The sequence below is a fragment of the Vanessa tameamea genome, chromosome 5 (genome assembly GCF_037043105.1).
Source record: "Vanessa tameamea isolate UH-Manoa-2023 chromosome 5, ilVanTame1 primary haplotype, whole genome shotgun sequence".
NCBI lineage: Eukaryota > Metazoa > Arthropoda > Insecta > Lepidoptera > Nymphalidae > Vanessa > Vanessa tameamea.
The window spans coordinates 11,921,546-11,943,383 of NC_087313.1; the positions used below are offsets into that span (position 1 = coordinate 11,921,546).

Sequence of the window (21,838 nt, forward strand, 5' to 3'; positions counted from 1 at the left end):
ACTTACTAAACTACCCGTCTGGACTACGCGACTTGACCTCATACAGGTACAAATAAAATTTTATCCGAAGGCATAAACAAAACACAATCGGTGCGATTTCTCGCAGCTAACAAGTCTATCCAGTTCTTAAATATATACGTAGGTCGCACGCGCTTGTTAGATCGGCGAAATAGAAGTTTACTATAAATTTTATCCATTTTTTTATTATAACAAAGTCTATGTATCTTGTACAGATAATAAAATGTAGCACCATATTAACGTCACACTGCTGGGCAAAGGGCTCTGCCTTTTGAGGAGAAGATTTGGAGTTTACTTCACCACGCCGATCCAATACGGATTGGTAGATACACGACATATTCTTATCCACCACGTGCAGGTTTCCCCACGGTGCTTTCCTTCACAGCCAAGCACGAGGTGAATTATAAATATAAATTTAGCACATAAATTCAGTAGTGCTTGCCCCAGGTTTGAACTCAGAATAATCGGTTAAGATTCATGTCTCGTAACCACTGGGTCATCACGGCTTTTCATAAAATATTGTCAGTTGCGTAACTTTTATTCATTTACAAGATTAAAAAACTTTACGAGTTAAGAAACTCTTGAAGTTTTTAGTATAAGTATAGACTTCTGCATTTATGTTCAAATTTAATTTGATTTCGATATACATATTTATATATAAAGGTTTAAAATTTAAAGTAAAATTAAAAGCGATGCTAAAAGATAGTGTGATCGTCTTGATCAGAAATAGCCCAAGTCTTAAAAGAACCGAGGATAAATTAAATTAATTAAAGTTTATTATTATTAATAAAGTCCTCTGACTGCGTCGGTTTTTATGGAAATACGACAGATTTGGATACAATCTCTAACACCATTTCTTGGGCCATTTTTCGGGCGACATATTCATTTATATTATAAAACATAAAATAATTTCTAATATAATAAAAATTTAAGCTTGAAAATCTGTTTGTTGTTCGTCTACCCCAAAAAAACAAAAATTCGTCTCAAAATAATTTCAATTAATCTATCGGATAAAAATTCAAATTTCGAGCATTCGTACATCTGTAAAGACTGATATCTTTAAATCAACGCCAGAAAAAAATGCTAGGTATATCGATTGTCTGATGAGTTGAAAAAAAAGATTTCCTAAGGACGATTAATATTGAAAGCAAGAAAGATAATAAACTCTTGTTGATGTCAAATAAGTCAGCCATTATGAAATAAACAACTACATTACTGATACATAACAATGATCATATTTTATATTTGAACGAATACATATCGACCCATCCTCCGTATTTCGTCCCAACCTTTCTACAATCTTGTTCTGAAACATTTACAACGATCCTATTGAAAACACTCTGTTCATTGCTAGCTTATTGATCTTGATATATGTTGAAAAACAAACATAAGTAGTAATGAAAATCGCATTTTCAAAGTATGAAGTAAACAAACAATTTTGGTAAGTATATACGACAGAACGACTTCAATGACTTCTTAAGTTTTGTTTAATGGGAAAACATTTTTGGGCTAAGAGCTTCGTTTGTTAGAACAATATCACTATAAACTTCGATAGAAGTCATTAAAGTAAAGTTAGTACACAGCTAATATATCAGAAAAATATAACGTTGTATTGCTAATCAGGACTGGATTTAAAGGTCTGGAGGCCCTGGAGCAACAAAGTAGTGGAAGTTTCTAATTATTGTTGTACAATTTCATCTCAGTCAAGTTTATCAATAATTCACCTTTTTGTCTTCTACCTTTTTGTTCTAAACAGTATTTACATTAAATCTATATGTGTATAGTGGGAGCCCCCCACTTATGGGAGAGATAGGGGGTGGTTGCCCCAGTTACCCGCCCCTTAATCCAGCCCTGGACTTAACCCATAATTAAAAACAAACACAAGCCAGTATTTTCAGAGAAACGTTTAAGGAAATGGATGACGTTAAGTACCCTTCTGTTCAGGGAAGGTTTGGAGCCTGGAGCAAGCTTCTCTATTGCGGATTCTACGGACCTATGTATTCAACATTCAGCCGGTCATAGAATATCATCCGACAAATACAATTACTGCACGATGATTTTATTCATCGTTGAGCAAGAAATAATTATAAACAAAAATTAAGCACATGAAACCTTAGTCGTACTTCTCAGGGATTGCACTGGGCTATCTTCATATTTAAAAAAAAAAATCTTATATGTCAATTGGGTATAAGGTCCATAACCATGTTAGATTTTTGAGGTTAGGATTATTTTTGTTTACATTAACAGCCTCTAAATTTCCCACTGCTAGGCTAAGGCCTCCTCCCTCTTTGAGGAGAAGGTCTGGAGCATATTCCACCACACTGCTCCAATGCGGATTGGTGGAATACACATGTGGCAAAATTTCCTTGAAATTACATGCAGGTTTCCTCACGATATTTGTTGATGATGTTGATGGTGTTTTCCTTCACCTCCGAGCACGAGATGAATTAAAAACACAAATTAAGCACATGAAAATTCGGTGGTGCTTGCCTGGGTTTGAATCCGAAATCATCGGTTAAGATGCACGCGTTCTAACCACTGGGCCATCTCGGCTTAGGTTAGGTTAGCTTTGTTATATTCGTTTGCATATTATCCTGAGCATTATGTTTAGAAATATAGCAATACAAACACAGGATATGTGATAATGTTTAAAGGATATTACATTTTTATTTAATTTGGGCTTTGGAATCTAATGTAATTAGATGTAGCTAACTAATATCATAATGCCAAGTGCGTGGTCAAGAACAGGTGCACTTCCTCAGTTCCTCACTCAACGATCCTGTATGGGACAGAGATCAGTCTGTTGACAGCAAAAGAGGACTCTTTAAACTCTTGTCTAAAAAGTAATAAAATAAGCAATTACTAAAATACACGTTTATTTAGAAACACATCATAGTAAAATACGCTAATACGCCTGATATTACATTGTTAATACAAAAGAGAAACATAGTGATCTTCAAGCACATTAGTGTAATAAAAAAAAGTAAAGACGAATAAAAAAAAAGGTCATCAAATCCCCCGAGCGGTATTTTCACAAAAATATCGACCAATCACTCGAAAACAAACACACAGAGGTCAAATGGGAACGTTTGCTAAAACAAGTCGAGACCTTCACTGTAATAGCAAAGTTGGGCCGTATTCTGATACGCATCGTGTAATCGCCAATACGTTTACGCGTTGTCCTTCTCTTGCGACTTTTATAAGTGGAAGAATTGGACTACACTTATATGTTTATGTTATCATCAACATAAAATTTATCCATTACAATTTATAGGTTCACTACTAAAGATAGGCCTAATTAGAGCCACTGCGGTTGTGTCAGCTGAATCCAGCTCAGTACCTCAAAGTCTTCTTAAGGAGAAGAGTTTAAACTGAATCCATTACGATGCATCAATGCAGAATTTACATTAAAGGCAGTGATGCTTGACCTGGCTTGATCCGCAATCTATCTCCATATATATTCAGCACTTATTATCAGAAAATATCAAAACAAATAAAAAATGGCAATTTTCAATGATCAATTGATAAAAAAAAACAAAAGACTGTCTGTAACCTTATGGAAGAATAGATAAATCCAAGATTTTCTTTATCTCAATAGAACGCTTTGCGACTGATAAGTCTAAATCTCGTTCAGGTAAAGGATTGAGAGCTTAATCCGTAGTGCTTCATTGTGGGTTCTTAGAAATCCTGAGGGCATCCTTACGATATTTTGCACAACACAAGGAAAAGTTAAGTTTTATTTTATTAATAAAAAGGCTCTTTAAAAAAAAATAAAAATTAATATATAACGGCTATATTTTGATTTGGTTCGGTATTAAATAAAATTCGGTATTCAAGTAAATAACTTAAATTAAATAACATAACGATTCAAAAGTGCTCCTTGAATCTACTTGAATAAATAATATTTTAAATATAAAAATAAAATGTTGAGTTAACATTTTTACGGAAAATAAACTTTATTTCCATCGTTTTAATTAACGTACTAATTAAATTAATTTTCTGAAAAGTGTAACTACTCAGTTTCAATTTGTAAAATCCGTTTAATTCCGAACCGGTGATATGTTAAATTTTGAATTATAAAATGAGTATTCAATATTACTTGTATGAGGCTATTTATCATAGTATGTTTTTATTTTGATTTATTAGGATATTATTAAGCTACCTATAAAATGTATTTTTTAAATTGCTACATGACTACATTGTTAAGTTGCTCGCTAAGCCATCAATTGAGTATCATGTCGCTCGAAATAGACAACTGCATAACTTAACTTATTTTTCAATGTTTATTTTAGTACTAACTTAAATTGTGAATATTTAAATGTGTGATTTAATAGGTAGATTATTAATAATTATTTAAATGCAATTAAATACTATTGTTTATTACGCCTAAGAATTAGTACTTCTCACGCTGTGCTACTCGTACCACTAAATACACGCAACTATTTTCTATATAAATATTGACCTATTTGAATAATTCCTATAAACATATTCATGACTTTCATTTCTTTAACAAAATAATATTTTATTGTAAAAAACAACGACTTCGGAATGTCTGAAGGACATCTATCTCGAATAACTTTAACCATTTTCGAAAAAAAAATGTTATTTCAGTTGAAGCTTATTAAACGAAATGGAATTGGTCAGAGCGATCTCCATCGCCATGATAGATGATGAGGTTCTGTCTCGTTCCATCAGACACGTCGTGTAAGATTTAAGACATTTTATTGTTTTCACTAAAAACTTTTTGGAGACCGACGTAGTATTCATTCGAATCAAAACAGGTAATAAAGTGATCTCCACTTTATTACTTATTTTGATTCGAATGAATATCAAAGTCCTTACAAATTTTTCTAACTGTCAAAACTTCGGCCCGGTAAAATTAAGATTTTATATCAAGTAAATTTTTATATAATGACATATATAGATAAATATAATAAAATAATTGTACTAACATAATTATGTATATTTCAATCTTTTTTAAGTGGTAGTGCCACACTGCATACCTTCGGGTTGCAGCCGAATGGGCCGTCAAGCCCGGGGAAGTACCACTCTCTCACTTAAAACCGGCGTAAAGTGGTCCTTAAAGGCTGGCAACGCACCTGCACAGTGTTGCAGATGTCCATGGGCGGTGGTAGTCACTTTCCACCAGGTGAGCCTCCTGCTCGTTTGCCACCTATGACATAAAAAAAGCTATACATAAGGTTACAATGACAGACGACCCTTCTATAAAAACGTATATAGTCGTTAATAGGTTAATATAATAGTTAAATTATTCGTATATATATTTAATGATCCCATTATAAGTTATCGTAAGAACTTACTGAAATTGATGTGAAATCGTTCAAATTAAATTATTAAGGTAATTATTGTAAGATACGTATGAATATTTCTGTTATTCAATTGAGTATATTTATATATTAAACTGTTATTTTGTAATTTATATTTGTGATTTATTTGTTACAATTATACAGTTATTGTATTTGATTTGGGTTTTGTTTCTCTACAGCAGTGCGATTCTGTAAGAAATCACTTCGTATCTCACTCGTGAAATATTGACAACCGATTTACTGTGATACGCAATTTTAATACATGTATCCTAAAATTTTTATTATTATTATAGTCAATATCACATATCATATCATTCTGATATTTCATACTCGTTACCTGCGGTGAATTTCGAGTTCCTTGTTTCAGAATAGCCGTCCAGTTGTAAATTATTACAATACAGTATATGACGTTTTAAAAAGAAAATAATTAACACTATTTTATTTCTACAAATCAATTTATCGCGATTCAAACCAACCATTTAATAATGATTCTATTTTTCCTTATAATAAGCTTTGTTTGTAACATAGCATATATTATAACTTGTATTTCGTTATCACACCATTGAGCAATAAAATTATGCGGTTGGAAAAAAGGCACACTTATTGCCTAGAGGCATACTTTACCTCACAACCTTTGGGTTAAGCAAAAATTCGTGAAGATAGTAATTACAAAGTGATGGTAGCACGTAAATATAAAACACTAGCTGTGCCCGCGACTTCGTTCGCGTAGTTGTCGGAAACACTATCATGATTATCGTTTGATTGCTCACGTTGGTTTTGTTATTATAATCGTCAATAAGATTTAATAATATGTTTTACAGTACTTCAGCGTAGATTATATTTTTAGTTTTATTTTCTTGTGGTAGAAGAACATACTGATTTTGCCCGCAACCCGATCTTGACAACGCGACATATAGTTGGCCGTGTGAAAAGCAGTCTTGACTTAAATCGATTCCTACGTGTTTAAATATTTGGCCCTGTGTTTTATTAATGGTTACGGCAAAAGATAACCTAATGGGAAATTGAATTCTTTTAAAATTAAAAGGTAAATCATTTGGAATCATTGGGATGCGAGGTATAAGCACTGTTTGACCAACTGCCGGACCAGTCAAAACTGTTGCAACGATCACGTTATTGCGAAGGAATTTTACTTGAAGGCGGGTCCCGTTACATAAATTTGGTGGTTTAAGATTTCTGAGTAAAATTATCGCAGCACCTATTTTTAACTTCAGGGAATGTGGTGGAAGGCCGCTCGGGTTTAAAGAATTGAGAAACTCTTGTGGTTAATGGACAGCATCTTCTTGATCCATTACATTATCAATAGATGGGTAGGTAGTTATATCGCCTGGAAGTTTGGTTAAAATTAGGTCGTTAATTTCGTCAACGCTACTATTTCTCGCCGCCAATATTGCCCTTTGACACATCCATTGGTAATCTTTATTTTCTATTTCGACGATATTAGGGTAAACTTTTGATATTAAATCCTCTATGCTAGTCACTTTTTCTCCTAAATCACGATCAATTTCAATTTTATTTTCAGAATGAGGTACTTTTCCATCTCCTATTAAAAGTAACTTTGAAGGAAAATTTGTACTTCCTCCCCCCAAATGTGCTCTCATATTCGTAGATAATTTTAAGGTATGGACAAATTTCCATAACGGTGAACTTTTAAGGCAAGACATTACAATGTCTGCTCTAGTTCCTCTTAAAATTACCGGTAAAGTTTGTCTAAATAAATTACCAACATCTGTGTTTTTATTGCTTATTGTTATACGGTCAATTATGACAACCCTTTTCTTAAACATAAAAGAAATATTGTACAATAGTGTACGATTGCGAATATTTTTTTTGTTAACAATTCGATGCAGGTGTATCGACATCTGGATGTAAGACAAAAGAAAAAGTCAATTGTAAATAAATAAATCACAAACAAAATTCATACTCTGCCTAAACAAACAAAACGTTCAACAGGAAATGTAATAGTAAATCTGAATGACTTTTCTTTGTCTTGGATTAGGAGAAAAGTTCATGAATTGTAATACCTGACGGTAGACATGTTTGCTTAAACACTCAATTTTGATTCCAATTTTCTGTCATTATATAGGACCACTATGTACGTATAGGGTTTAAAAAACATCAAGAAGAAGTGTATTTATCGATAGACCAGATTTACAAATTTGGAGTATATCATATATTTACAAACCTACCTTGGCTGACACCGCCTCCGAAAATAACAATAATTTTAACTATAATATATTATCGTAATAACTTTGCTGACTTTTAAATAGTCTAAATATTTTTAATTTCATTTTACATAGTATAAATCTAAAAAATATTGTGATCATTGTTTGTTATTCATAGGTTTGTGTTAAGTTAGATTTAAAGTGGGTAGGTACATACTTATCTCCTTGCGTGGAAACACAGAACGTACCTACATATTGGTAAGTAGAATAAGTTACTTGATTATTAAGTTGTAGAATAATAAGCAATTATTTTTTACTTTTTAGAGCATATTACTTTTTTTCTCTTTTGAAGTCGGTTTTTTTTTTTGTCAAAATTTTTGTTTCTAAAAGATTCGGCCGAGTATCGCTAACGTGCTCCTTAGAATTGTTCCGTTCCCTTCCGTACCGTTACTTTGTCAAGGATCCTATGCTCAGAACCTTACCAAACTTTCACCATAGTACCCTTGAAGTATATCCTTTATAATAAAAAAAGAATCATTAAAATTGGTTGGCACAATTTTGAGTTATTCACCTATTTATCGTGCACATACATAATGCACATTTAGGACTTATATCGTTTTCATAGGGATACCATCATCGTAACAGGATAAAATTAAAATGTGGCCCCACGGGAAGCACTACCTTTCAAACAAAAAAAAATTATCAAAATCCAGTGAAAAGTTATGAGGTAACAAACATATAAAAAAAAAAAATACAGACGAATTGATAACCTCCTCCTTTTTGAAGTCGGTTGAAAACAAATAATATTAACTTAAACGTAATAAGATAAACAAACCGAACAATAAGAAGTTTAGATTGTTTCTCCTTTGGTGTTATTATTTCATAAGGTGATTATAGTACAACCGTGTTGAATATGCTTGAACGTAATAGAAATTACTTGAAATATTGAACTACTAATTTATTTGTGTAGTCATTTTAAACGATATTCACCTATTTGCTTATTTGCATAATTTATTTTCTCAGTGATGATTAATCTGCATCGGTGAAAGTATCGCTCGCCATTTTGAACTTTTTTACGTGTGTAATGTTATTTTTATACCTTATTTATACCGTGAAACGTTTGAATTGTTTACTTGCAAAGTACGAAGGAATGTTCATTGAAATTTTATCTTATATCGTAAGTTAAAACTACAGCAGATTATGATTTAAATGTAATCGATTTTAAACGATAAAAAATAATGAGCAAATAAGCTGATAACAAAACCTAATTTTGATAAATAATTTAACTATTAAGAATGTTAATTTTTTTAAGTCATTATGTGCATTGCTACTTCGCAGAACTACACCGCGGGTGAGAGTGGCGAGCGCGGCGGCGGGGCTGACCCGCCTCCCCCTCAGCCGCCGCCGCGCCCCGCCTGCTAGCACACTCTTAACAAATAGACATATAGTGTCACGGACTTTTTTTTTATTATTAAAAGAGGAATATATCTTTCATACACATTTTTTGAGTAACTTAAAACGTTTATGCTGCGCACGCATCGAAAGTCCATAAATGTGAATAATTTTCCTCGTTTTTGCAACATTTCTCACTGTCGCTGCGCTCCTATTGGTCGCAGCGTAATGTTATATAGCCTAAAGCCTTCCTCTATAAATGGACTATTCAACAAAAAAAGAATTTTTCAAATCGGACCAGTAGTTCCTGAGATTAGCGCGTTTAAACAAACAAACAAACAAACTCTTCCGCTTTATATATTAGTATAGATTAATAATATAGGTACTGTTGACGTTTATCTGTGCCATGACATGGTTATGTTACCGGCAATATGGAAAATCTGGTAATCTATGCAATACCTAGGCAGAGTGTAAAGTACCTTGCATTCTGTTGACAAGAAAGACATCGCGAGGAAACCTGCGGAACTCAGATGACATTGTAGCACATCTAGGTATTTCTAACACGCAAACATTGGAACAAGTAAAGTAAGTAGTTGGAAACAATTTCCGAAGCAAACATTCGCTGGTGATTTTGGGAAAATTTACGGATTGTTTGCTATTTTTTAATACTTATTGGCTATTGACCTCCAATCGTTACAAGCTGAGATGGTCCAGTGTTTGCGCAAACCCATCTGGGTAACCACTCAGTGTATTTCGGTTTGAAACCCAAGTAAGCCAGTTTAAGTACAGGCACAAGGGACATAATATCTTAGTTCCCAAGGTGGGAAGCACATTTCTTACTGAGTCAGTATCTACAGGCGGTGGTGACCAATTGCTAGGTTTACGTTTACTGACTATTTGGATATTTTTTTTGTATGATAACGGCAGGCGGACGAGCAAATGGGCCACCTGATGTATGGTGGTCACCACCGCCCATAGACAATGGCGTTGTAAGAAATATTAACCATTCATTACATCACCAATGCGCCACCAACCTTGGGAACCAAGATGTTACGTCCCTTGTGCCTGTAGTTACACTGGCTCACACACCCTTCAAACCGGAACACAACAATACTGAGTACTGCTGTTTGGCGGTAGAATATCTGATGAGCGGGTGGTACCTACCCAGACGGGCTTGCACAAAGCCCTACCACCAAGCAAATGCGTGGATGCGTGTTTTGTTCAAATGTTACTATTATAATCAATGTCGTATATCACTCTGTGACATTTCATGATCGTGTTACACGGTGACTCTTTTTCGTACGCAAATACTCTACGCCGGGTGATGATTAGATAGTTATCATTTATATCACGTCAGTCACTGATGTTAACACTTGTGGGTTTCTAGGTTTTTATGAAAATAAAACATACTCCAATAATTGGTACACTTGAATTTATAATACTCGGACAGCGTAACGTTGTGCCAGGATTTATTAAAACAACCGAATGTCCTCCTTTGGCGCGTACTACCTTTTTTATATCAAATAATCGGAAGTCAGTTTACGAACTAGTAAGGTTTAATTATTGTTCACAGCGTAATTTATTACTATGGTGATTAACGAAATGATTAATATTAATGAATTATAGAAATAAGGTATTGGTAAATAAATCACTAAGATAAATATAATTGAGAATAGTTATTATATGCCACAATAGCTGGGCGCCTATGTGCTACTTGTTAACACTAAGCATCTTTCTCACTTAATAAGAAAATGTAATCTCAGTGCGAAATAAATAAAAATACCTTATGTTAGTAATATAATATTTTACCAAAATGTAACAGACTTTTAAATGAGACCAAGCGTAGTTCTTTATAAGTATAGCTTCCCAAACAAAAAACGTAAGAAACTATTTACGAGTATTATGTTTAATAATAAAACCGAATTGCCTTGCCTTACCTCTTAAGTCGATTAAGACGATATTATTATCGTTGCACACAAAGTCGATCTTACATTTTATATACTAAATGTTTATAATATTAAAAAAAAAAACTTACAGTATGAATAAAACAGCTAGTACGTCGTATTCGCCGGAACCTCATAAATACGAGAGCCCGTGCAGAATACGAAGAATATCCGGTGAACTTATTCTTTTGTTCTGTATATAAAATATATTATACACTACGATTCCTTGGATTTATTCCTTCAATAAAATTACCAAAGAGTTTGTCTTGAATTCTTAATAAGTGACGTACCATTGGGAATTGACAGGCGACAAAAAGTGAGATGTCATTCGATTTATTTCTTATTGATACGGTTGATGTTTTAGAAAAAAATACCCGAGCTACTTTTGAAAGATGCTAAACGAACTTTGATTTGAAGCGTTCGATGAAGCGTAAAACCGTAGGGTAAATCTAAAAACAGAAAACGCGCAAGTGTCGTTTAATGTTTATCTGTAACGCTTTCTCAATCGCTCATCATAACATTTTGTACACAGATACAAAAAATTACATAGGACACACACGCACACAAACACCTGCGCCGCCTGACGCAGGCTGAGCCACGACAAACGATTATTTTATTACTTAAATGATTTGTAGGAAATTAAGCCGTAGTAAAAATATTTTATCAACATATTAAAAAGTTAAGAGTAGATTTTTGTGAAAAACAGTAGATTAAAAGCATTTATTTTTTTTATCTATAAAACAGGTAAGAGCATCGTTGTATGCAGAGCGCGTCCCAGCATCTGCCGCGTCAAGGCTAGCGAGTGGGCGAGTTTAAAGCGGCGGTCACACGAGATAATATATTTAATAACTCCGCAAAAGTCTTTAAGAGTAAGGTTTTTTATATAACTAAATTAATTGATTTTCTTGTTATATGGTACCTTCCCACTGCCCAGATAAATATTGGTGCTATAAGAAATATTATTCATTTTTCACACAATTAATGCGGTACCAACTTTAAGAGCCAAGGTGTTGCTACCACAGAAAACCGGGATGGTCAAATAGTATATAAAAAAGGTTTCCAATAATACTAAGACATAAAGAAACCATCTCCTATTTCATTGAAAGTACAAAACTATTTCTATTTGTTGTAGTTCATAATGAAGATCATATAAGACATTTAAAATTGATTTCTACGTTTATGTTTTATTTATTCTATCCTTGCTCAATTCATAATAAATCCTGTAATTAGTCATACATAATCCTTTTTTTTTTCATCTCACTAACATTATAAATACAAAACAAAACAAACAAAACAAAACATGTTTATTAACAAAAAACAACATTATACAATGAGATGTCCGGTGGTACCCACACTAGGTATTCCTGTGTCGTGGGTACCTATTGATAGTTTTACAGTACATGTTTATTGTTGTCGCTCGGCTTAGAATATAAATTATATAATTGTTTAGCATACATTGCATAATTTAAATAGGATTAACTTACAGATGGTCTTATGTTAATGAATACGAAAGTTGGGATGGATGTTTGTGACTCGATCACACTAGAACAAAGCTGAATAGAATTTGATACAGATTATTATAGTCTACAAAATCATGTGATTTGTTACTTGGCACTTTTTATCCCGGAAAAATCTACACAACATCTGCATCCGCATTCTCACGGGCAAGTGAAACCGCTGATGGAAACCAGTAATAATAAATTAAAAAAAATATAAATTTAATTTGTGTAAACTTAGCCTTATTCACTCAACTCATTATACAATGCAAACAAAAGTAAAAGTATCCTCGACAACCTAGTTTAATCAGATTCCCGTGTATGCTTAATACATACATGCTTAATATATGTATATTTAATAAAAAATATTATCATTTCTTAAAATATTTAACGTCTACGCGTTAATAGAATTTCATTAAAAAAACAGTGAAGTTTAATTAAAACTACGAAAAGACCGACGAATCCGAAAGACGTTGGTGGAATAGAGGCTAAGGAGCACGAAGTGGACTTAAAACTTTGAAATGGATGGTTATTGAAAATTTAAGAATTTATATTTAGAGAGAGAGTGATGTACTAACCATGGCGTATTGGCCATGTAAGCACACGGCCAATACGCCATGGTTAGTATTTCTTACAGCGCCAATATCTGTGGGCGGTGGTGACCAATTAGTACCAGGTGTTTCTTTTACACGTACAGTATTCTATTTGAAAACTTAATTTGGCTTCACACGAATAATCTCAAAAAAAAAATGTACTTATAACAGTTTCAGAGCGGAGGTGCTTCAGATGCTAGATCAAGTGATCCTTAACGGAAGATTCGATCCACTGACTTTTATTGTGGCCGTGACGGAAAATATCGTGAGTTGTCTTGCATGTTTCGGAAAGTGTCTACTACAGTAAATCCAATTGGACTATCGTCAACCCTCTCCTTAATAGGAAGCCATTATCCAGCTAGGATATATTCACAGCATGCTTTACATATCAATAAGTTCTCAATGTCGCGAATTGGTGAGAACTTACCCGAAATGTCACAGACTATACCATACAACTTTCGGAACAAAGTAAATACACAAGTATAACATAATTTGCTTATATATTTGGTACGAATGGGAATAGAACCCTTGACAGTAAGTCGGCCGGTTGTAATAACCATGCCGCTAGACGTGAATCTTGTTTCTTTTTTTTTCGCAGGAAAAATGCACGTGACGTGGGACTCTTCGATGCCCAGGACGCCTAGCTTGCCCTAGTACACTAGAATACCCCCTAAAAACCAGCGGTACAGTCCCCGTCTCGTTGACGGGCGCCACGGGATCGCTCTCTCATGTTACCGTGACGATTAATGTGATTTTGTACTAATTAGTACAATTTCACGTCAAAATACAAGAATCGAAGCCGCGACCTAGTTGGGAAAGGCATCAATCCTACCTAAGAATCTTTTGACAAACAAGTCTTTCAAATATGTAGATATTTTATCAAACAAGCGATCTTACTCGTTTCTAATATAGGTATTATTTTAAATTATTAATACGGAGAAAACGTATTTCCGTACTAAATTAAGAACATGATAAATTACTACGGAATTTTAAAACGCTATGAAAATATGTATATTTAATCACCGTAGTCACGTTATAGATTAAAAATGCATTCTTCTAACAAAGTAGTACAATAGACAGCCTTACAAAACATCATTAGCAAGTTTTCCGTTCATGAGTAAAAAAAAATGTATCGGCATTCCTGTACGCATCCTCGCCTTGAACAGACCTTGACGTTTTGAATACGTGTTTAATTTTGTAAAAAAAAAAAGTATGCGGACCTTGTTGGACCTTGTGTTTATGCTTAAAAAGTATTTCATGAAAGTTATTTATGGCTTATTTATCTGTTTGTTATTAACTGTTTCAATAATGGATACTTAGGCGATAAATAAAGTAGGCCGGTGGATGGCATTGCAGTTACATTGAAGGTATGTCACTTGTATGATCCACTCCTTATGTTGTTAAAACACAGCCGTGCATTAAAACTAAGTTTTTATTTAAGAAAAAAAATGTATTTCAATTTATATTAACGAATTGATACTTCTTTTAGAAAACGGCTTATTTAACCGTTAATATTTATGAGTTCTATTTTCAAACTATTATTCTTAGACAGACAACAATTAAATTATAAACAGATTTCACGCTTTGTTCGTGAACTACATTCTACTGCATTATTTTAAAACTTATTGTACGTTGTATGGACCAACTAAATTACAAGTCTATCAGCTTGTTGAAATGCGGAAATAATTAAAGATTGATTCTCGACGTTATTCGAATAATTCCTCATATACTTTTTTTTTAATTTTTTCGACTAACGCATTAAATATTTACAATATATTTTATTAAAAACAAATATCTATAATAAATACTTTTTTGATACAGTTTCAATTAAATTCTAACAATGGACAAATGAAATGGACCAGGCTATTTATAGAATAAAACGACGTTAAAAGCTCCGCCATGACGTTGAATAAATTTGAGTCCGTGTGCTGAGGAGCATAACAATCGAACTCAAATAGACCGCAAAGTTCAACGCACAAGACAGCTGAAGTTATACCTACCAATTTAAAGAGACAGGTAATTAATTCGCTGCAGATGATGACCACAAGTATATCCAACAAGGCGGGTTACTTTAGCGAAACAAGAGTGGTAAGTGACGTTCACATTCACCTGCGCCAACGACGCCTCCCCAGTCATACTTCGTATACCGACCAAGTCGCTTCCATTTTTAAACGCGTTTCAATTTGTTTATTTTTTTTAAAGTGCGTGCCAGATCTGCGAAAAAAGTAAGTTTTATATGCACCATAAGTAGTTTTCAGTTTTAATTACATTTTTAAATCTTTTAAATAAATATTGCAGTCATTAAAATATTATTTTAAAAATTATTTACATAGTTCTAGAACTTTTCGAAGTTTCCAAGGAGGTCATTTAATTTTTTTTTAATAATATAGACAATTTTTTATACGATGTTATGTCATGGATCATGAGCACCAGATAGTGAAAGTATTCTTGGTTTGTCAGAAGATATGTGATTAATGAATATGTATGTGTGATATTTGCGGTTGTTATACAACAACTATAATTACCATAATAATGTACGATTATCATAATAATATTTATTTATTTAATGGCTCTATAATTGTGATCTTTGCTACAAAACATTAAAAGAAAAATATATCAGATTTTTTAATAGAATTATTTATATTCTACGTTTAATTTTTTTTTATTCAATAAAATTATGTACAGGAAAATCTTTTTAAATATAAACTTTATAACTAATCAATTTTATGTAAATTTAAATAACTATATGCTCATCTAAAGAGGTCAGCGTACCTGATGTTAAAGGTCGCGAGTTCGAGTCCAGTTCCGTGATAAATTTGAGCACACACACAGTGTGTTTTGACATTTACTGGTATTTCTTGACGGCTCTTCAAAATTCCATAGCACAGTGAACAACTTATTAAACAGCCATACCTTATATTACAAAGGATATAGAATTTTAACAATAAAAAAAAGAAACAATTATTTTCTTGAAATTTAAAAATAAAAGAAATATTAGCGAATTGTAAACCTACTTTGATTGAAATCGGTTAAAATTAAATTTACACTTTTGGCTTATGTACATATATGTATATATAAACAAAGTAAATATTACGAATATAACTTGGTAGAGCTTTGTGGAAGCCCCTCTGGTTAGGTACCACCCTACATACTATATTCTAACAACAAGCTGCAATACTTAGTATTATTGTGTTCCGGTTTGAAAGGTGAGTGAGCCAGTGCAATTACAGGCACACCAACTAAGTCTTTATGTGCTATAATGTCCCATCACAACTTAGTTTCTAAGATTTGTGGCGTACATCGCCAATGGTTAAATCGCCATCGGAAATGGTTAAACTTACCGCGCCAATTTCTATGAAAAATGGTGAACACATCAATAAATATCATTTATTAATGAATATTTGACTCGATTCATAAATAGTACAGTTATATTGATTTTACCTACAGAATATAAATTTAATACCTATATAATCATTGAGATATAAAAATAAAAAATATTCCTTTTATAAGTATTTTTGAATCATCATGTTACAGGTTTAAATTTAATGTAAAACTATCACTAAGGAATGATTCTTTAGAGAATAAACGAAAAATAAGTTGTTAATAACTTTTTAATCAATCAAAAAACAGCTTTCATTTTTGCTTATCTCATATGAAGACGCTTTAAAAGTGTTTGTAACAAGCTATTTGCGTAAAGAATAATTTGGATTGTATTCGTAGCCAGAGGATACATAAACTTAATTTATTGGTGCATTATACTTTGTGCAAGTTCGTCGTGGTAGGTACCACCTATTCATCAGATATTCTACTGCCACACAGAAGTACTTAGCCTTGTTGTGTTCTGGTTTAAAGGGTGGTAAGCCAGTGCAACTACAGGCACAAGGGACATAACATCTTGTTCCCTAGATTGGTGGCGCATTAGCGATGTAAGCAATGGTGGCCACTTACCACCAGGTGGCCCATTTGCTCGTCAACTTATCAATACCATAATAAAAAGTATACGATTTTTTATTTACTCGTTTATTTGTAATTAGCAACATTTACAATGATATGTTAACAGTTGTTATCGAATCTAACCATAAAGAAATTGACCAATAGTTGATAGAAATTATTTTATAGAATTTATTGTCTGTGTGTATTAAAATGTATGTGTGTGTGAAAGAAAAATAGTGTGCGTTTATGTCTGTTTTTTGTTAATTGGGAGCGTTTAAAGGTTTTAAATCATGTATATTTTTTGATTGATAAAAAAGAGTAACTACTGAGTTTCTCGCTGGCTATTCTCTTTATAAACTTTTCATATTCCGACTTAGGTGGCGGCGTATATTTAATTCTCAAAGGTGCTTTTTAAATTAAGTAAAATTTCATTTCAAATACTCAGCAATTTTAAGTTAAGCTAAGAGTCACACATGTTTCCATTTCATAAATATTTAAGAGCCGAGATAGCCTAGTGGTTAGAACGCGTGCATCTTAACCGATGATTGCGGGTTCAAACCCAGGCAAGTACCACTGAATTTTCATGTGCTTAATTTGTCTTTATAATTCATCTCGTGCTCAGCGATGCAGGAAAATATCGTGAGGAAACCTGCATCTGTCTAATTTCAAAGAAATTCTGCTACATGTGTATTCCACCAACCCGCATTGGAGCACCGTAGTGGAATATGCTCCAAACATTCTCCTCAAACGGAGAGGAGGCATTAGCCCAGCAGTTGGAAATTTACAGCCTGTTAAGAAGTCCCATAATTTGTACTTAGCTCCAACTCGATTATTTAGCTCTAAATAACTATTTATTTGTCGTATGACCTTTATATAAACAGTAACATTGAACGTCAACGGTAAACAATCTTATACATTATATAAATAGTCGAATGTATTACGTACCAGTATCGTTAACTAGTTCGATATTCATGTAAACTGATCCGGTCTAGATATTATCTATATAGTTCTGAGATCTAGATCTGAGTTATTTCAATTTTATATTTAGTTGTCATGTAAATCAGTCGACAGCCGCTGATATGGAACTATTTTAATGCACGGAGAAATAATTAACAATTCGATACTGTCATCTTGTTAAATTTCGAAGTGGACTAACAATCCTGTTGGGCTATGACCTTCTAATATGACAATGTATTTATAATATATTCCACTATATTGCTCCTATAGTTTTGACGAGGAATTTTATAGGATATTTTTTAATTTTCGTCTGCAGCTTTAACAGCGTTTTAATGAGGCTCTCGTAGGTTTTAGGTATGAAAAAGTAGTCTATGTTCTATCTTCGTCGTACTAGCTTCATTCCAAATTTAAAAAATATATATAGATACGATATATATTGTATAACACTATTAATCATATATAATGTATATATGCTGCTGAACGTAGCATATATGTGACCAATCGAGGCGAAATCTTCCGTAGTTATTTATAGCTTATTAATATTTTGAACCCCGTTGATCCTCCGGGATCGATTGAAGCGGGTTCATCGAACTATCTAGAACAGAAAAAAACTAGAATAATAATCAAAGAATATTAACTAATCTAATAATAGTAAATAATCATTTGCAGAATATTATGCCTTATTTATTATTTAAAAGCTTTTATCCTCAAGCCAATAATATATGTAGAATGTTTAGGTACATATGTTATACTATTTATAGTTCGCTATACAGTATGTTTTGAACCGTTAATGGAGATCTTATACATGTCCTTTTGGGTGCAAAACTTTTAGGATCGCCTTTGGACATACCTAACATTGAGCAAACATCCTGTAGTTCCAAATTAAAATAAACTCTTGTTTACTCCTTACGTCTCAGTAAAGTTGTATTATTAAATTGGTGCAATTTATAAATTTATACGTCGTTTATAAATATAATTGCATTTAGTTTTGAGAGTAATAAATAAAATGAAATCAGTCGAAAATTAGTTTTTCGATTCGAGCTAATAAGTATTCAAAATATATTAAAAAAAAAAAAAACATTTTTTAAGAATACTTCTGCTTCTCTTTCGTCTTTGTGTTGTTTTTAAATTTAAATATTTACAAGCTTATAATCTTTACGTTCAATGTATTTACATAAACATTATTTACGTTGATATTTTTACTAACTACTTTTCAAATTCCGTTCAAAAAACTTTCCGTTTCTCTGAGTAGAAAACGTATCAGTCCCATTGTAAACAGCGGAAGCAATAAGGAGTCATATACACATGTATAAAAATATCTTAGCATTAAAAGTTAAAGATGTTACACACATTTGAAAACATTGCAACAATTGAAAGTTGCAAGTAAAAACGTACTAAACACCAAACTACCGACAAAACTAACATCTTTCTTTACTTAAACAAATAACTGTCAGCGAAAACATTAGTAAATATTATTACATAATATATTACATAATATATTCTAAGCAAATATAATTCGTTACACGTTCACAATATTGACTAACAGTCATATGCAAATTTACACTCATGCAATATTGACGAATTAAAAGACGTACAGACATCGCATAGTCATTACATATATATGAATAATTTGTTTCACGAACAGCGAGAGATTATCATTAAATTGTTGTACTTTGAATTTATAAATGAACCAATTACAACGTCTGAAGCTAAAGGTTAAATGGCTAGGAGATGCTTCGGGGAATTCCCTGTTCTGCTATTTTAGTAATACAATTCAATTTCGATTTATTTTTTCCATTACCATAACCAAAGAGAATATTGTCTGTCTGTTTGTTCGGGCTAATCTCTGGAACGACTGGACCGATTTAGATGGGACTTTTACTGGATAGATAGCTGATGTAATAAGGAGTAACTTAGGATAAAAAACTTAGGATAAATTCAAACGCGCACGAAGTCGCCAGCACAGCTAGTTTATAAATATTAGTGTATTTTCGCAGTAAAATTATTTCACGACAACAAACACAATTGTGGTTATTGCTAACAAACGGTTCTTCGAAGTATTCTTGGTAACTGGAAAGCAATATTGGTTTTGTTCCTATGTGTTTCTACTGACGGTTTCGTTTGTCTAGTAGCTTCTAAGGCTACCGCTAAGGATACCGTTGATGAGAAAACAAGCACAGCCTTTACTACATAAAGGCTTGATCTCTTTCCGGTCGTTCCGAACGGTCTTGTCGGATTATGGATTAGAGGAAGGGAGGAAACCTGAGTTCGCGTCGGTCGTGTGTAACTTGTGCTCTGAAGTAATTTTATGTATTTACATAAAAAATATTTACATGAATGTCTTAATTATATGCAGATAAAAAGTTACTGTACAAATCATGAAGGTGTTGTATGGTGGCAAGAATGATATCAGCATTTTAACGTTGAAATATATTATACAAATTTAATTGAAACATTTGGCATTCATAATCCTTGCGTACAAAATTATTTTTTTCCTAATAGTAAATCCTTGTATGTTTTAGTAGTTTTATATCATTTTAATAAGGCATTAAGACTAATAAACTCTTCAATTGCATAATATTGATACGCCCCGACCCAACTCCACGGTGAAGGTCCAAGGGTGCTATTAGCAAGAATTAAATTGATATTTTTATTTTACAGCATATGTCTAAACAATAGTTTAAATCAGTGTGATTTAATGATAAATAGAAACAATAATTTTATTGTGAAACAAAGATTTTTCCACAGATTATAAATTATTTGAGTAATTTTAACTGTCATAGTCAAACTTGCTACAGTCAATCAAAACACCAAACAAAAAACTGATGTACAGTGAAAAGTTTTTTAGCACATATTCCTATAAATATCACAATGACTGCAAGCAAAACCATCGGCAGACGTTATCTGATAGTTCTAACTAAAACCTTCTCCGAAATGTGCTGCATTCTCTAGAATAAGTTTTACGTATATTACTTTACCGGTCTTTTCGTTTTAGCACAAAGAAAACCCCCCCCCTGATATCACGAACGTGTACCGCGATGAGTTTCGTATCTCTTACAAAATAGCTCAACAGAATCGAATACTACAAAACAATTTTACATAATTCGAAACGAAATCGAACGCATTAAATATTCATTGTACTAACAACCAGTGTTTATAACGTATAACGAAATTAAAAATGACACCTCATTCATTACCACATTCAGAACACGAGTATCATCAATTATGTTACCTAACGCCTAAGCCGCGTACTTAACGCATGTTGTTGTAATGTACAAACGCGCTGAAACGCGTTACACACAAGAATAATATTTCTTTAACTAGTTACGGCCGCGACTTCGGACTCACATTTGGAGTGAAGTTGATCAACTAAGCATTAAAAATACTAACTCCTGCCTAATTATTGAGTATCTTGGATCTCTTTCTAGTATAATATATATATATATATATATATAAACAGTAAATTTAATCTATTCCGTTTGTCAACCGATGTTTTTTGTTTGATGGCTAATGCTAAAGCTTTTGGGTTATCGATAAATATATTTTAGAACTAAGCGTAGTCATTTGTTTTTTTTAAACATGAGAGTTCCTAAATATTTTCCTCAAATTTTCAAAAATGATTGTGATCTTATAAAGTTAAATTATAGTTTTATAAGTTCTCATAAAAAGCTGTTTTTAAATGCTTGTAATATTTTATTTGAATTTAGAGTTGTTTGTTGTTAATTAATCAAAATTAATATTTCATTTGAAAAAATTGCTTTGATAATAAAAAAACATAAATATAGGTCCACTGCTTGCACTGCTAAGATATGCAAAGATCGCGATTGATTGACTGAAGATATAATATAATATACAGTCATAATTTATAGTGTTTAAGAGCAATACAGGGTCGAACAACAAAATATGTTTAAAGAACATATTACAAAATATAAACAAAGAAATTAACTTAAAAATATGTAAAGTTTTAACTACCTACCCGTGTGACATCATAAATAG

The 21,838-nt window shown here is 32.5% G+C and overlaps 1 protein-coding gene across 1 annotated transcript in view; it reads left to right on the forward strand.

Moving 5' to 3' along the window:
• Nucleotides 1-15,035: 15,035 nt before the first annotated feature.
• LOC113392504 (protein obstructor-E-like) overlaps nt 15,036-21,838 on the forward strand; it is a 37,245-nt gene continuing 30,442 nt past the window's right edge. The window contains exon 1 of the mRNA XM_026628974.2: nt 15,036-15,177. The gene's annotated coding sequence lies outside the window, so the exon portion shown is untranslated. The remainder of the gene's footprint in view (nt 15,178-21,838) is intronic.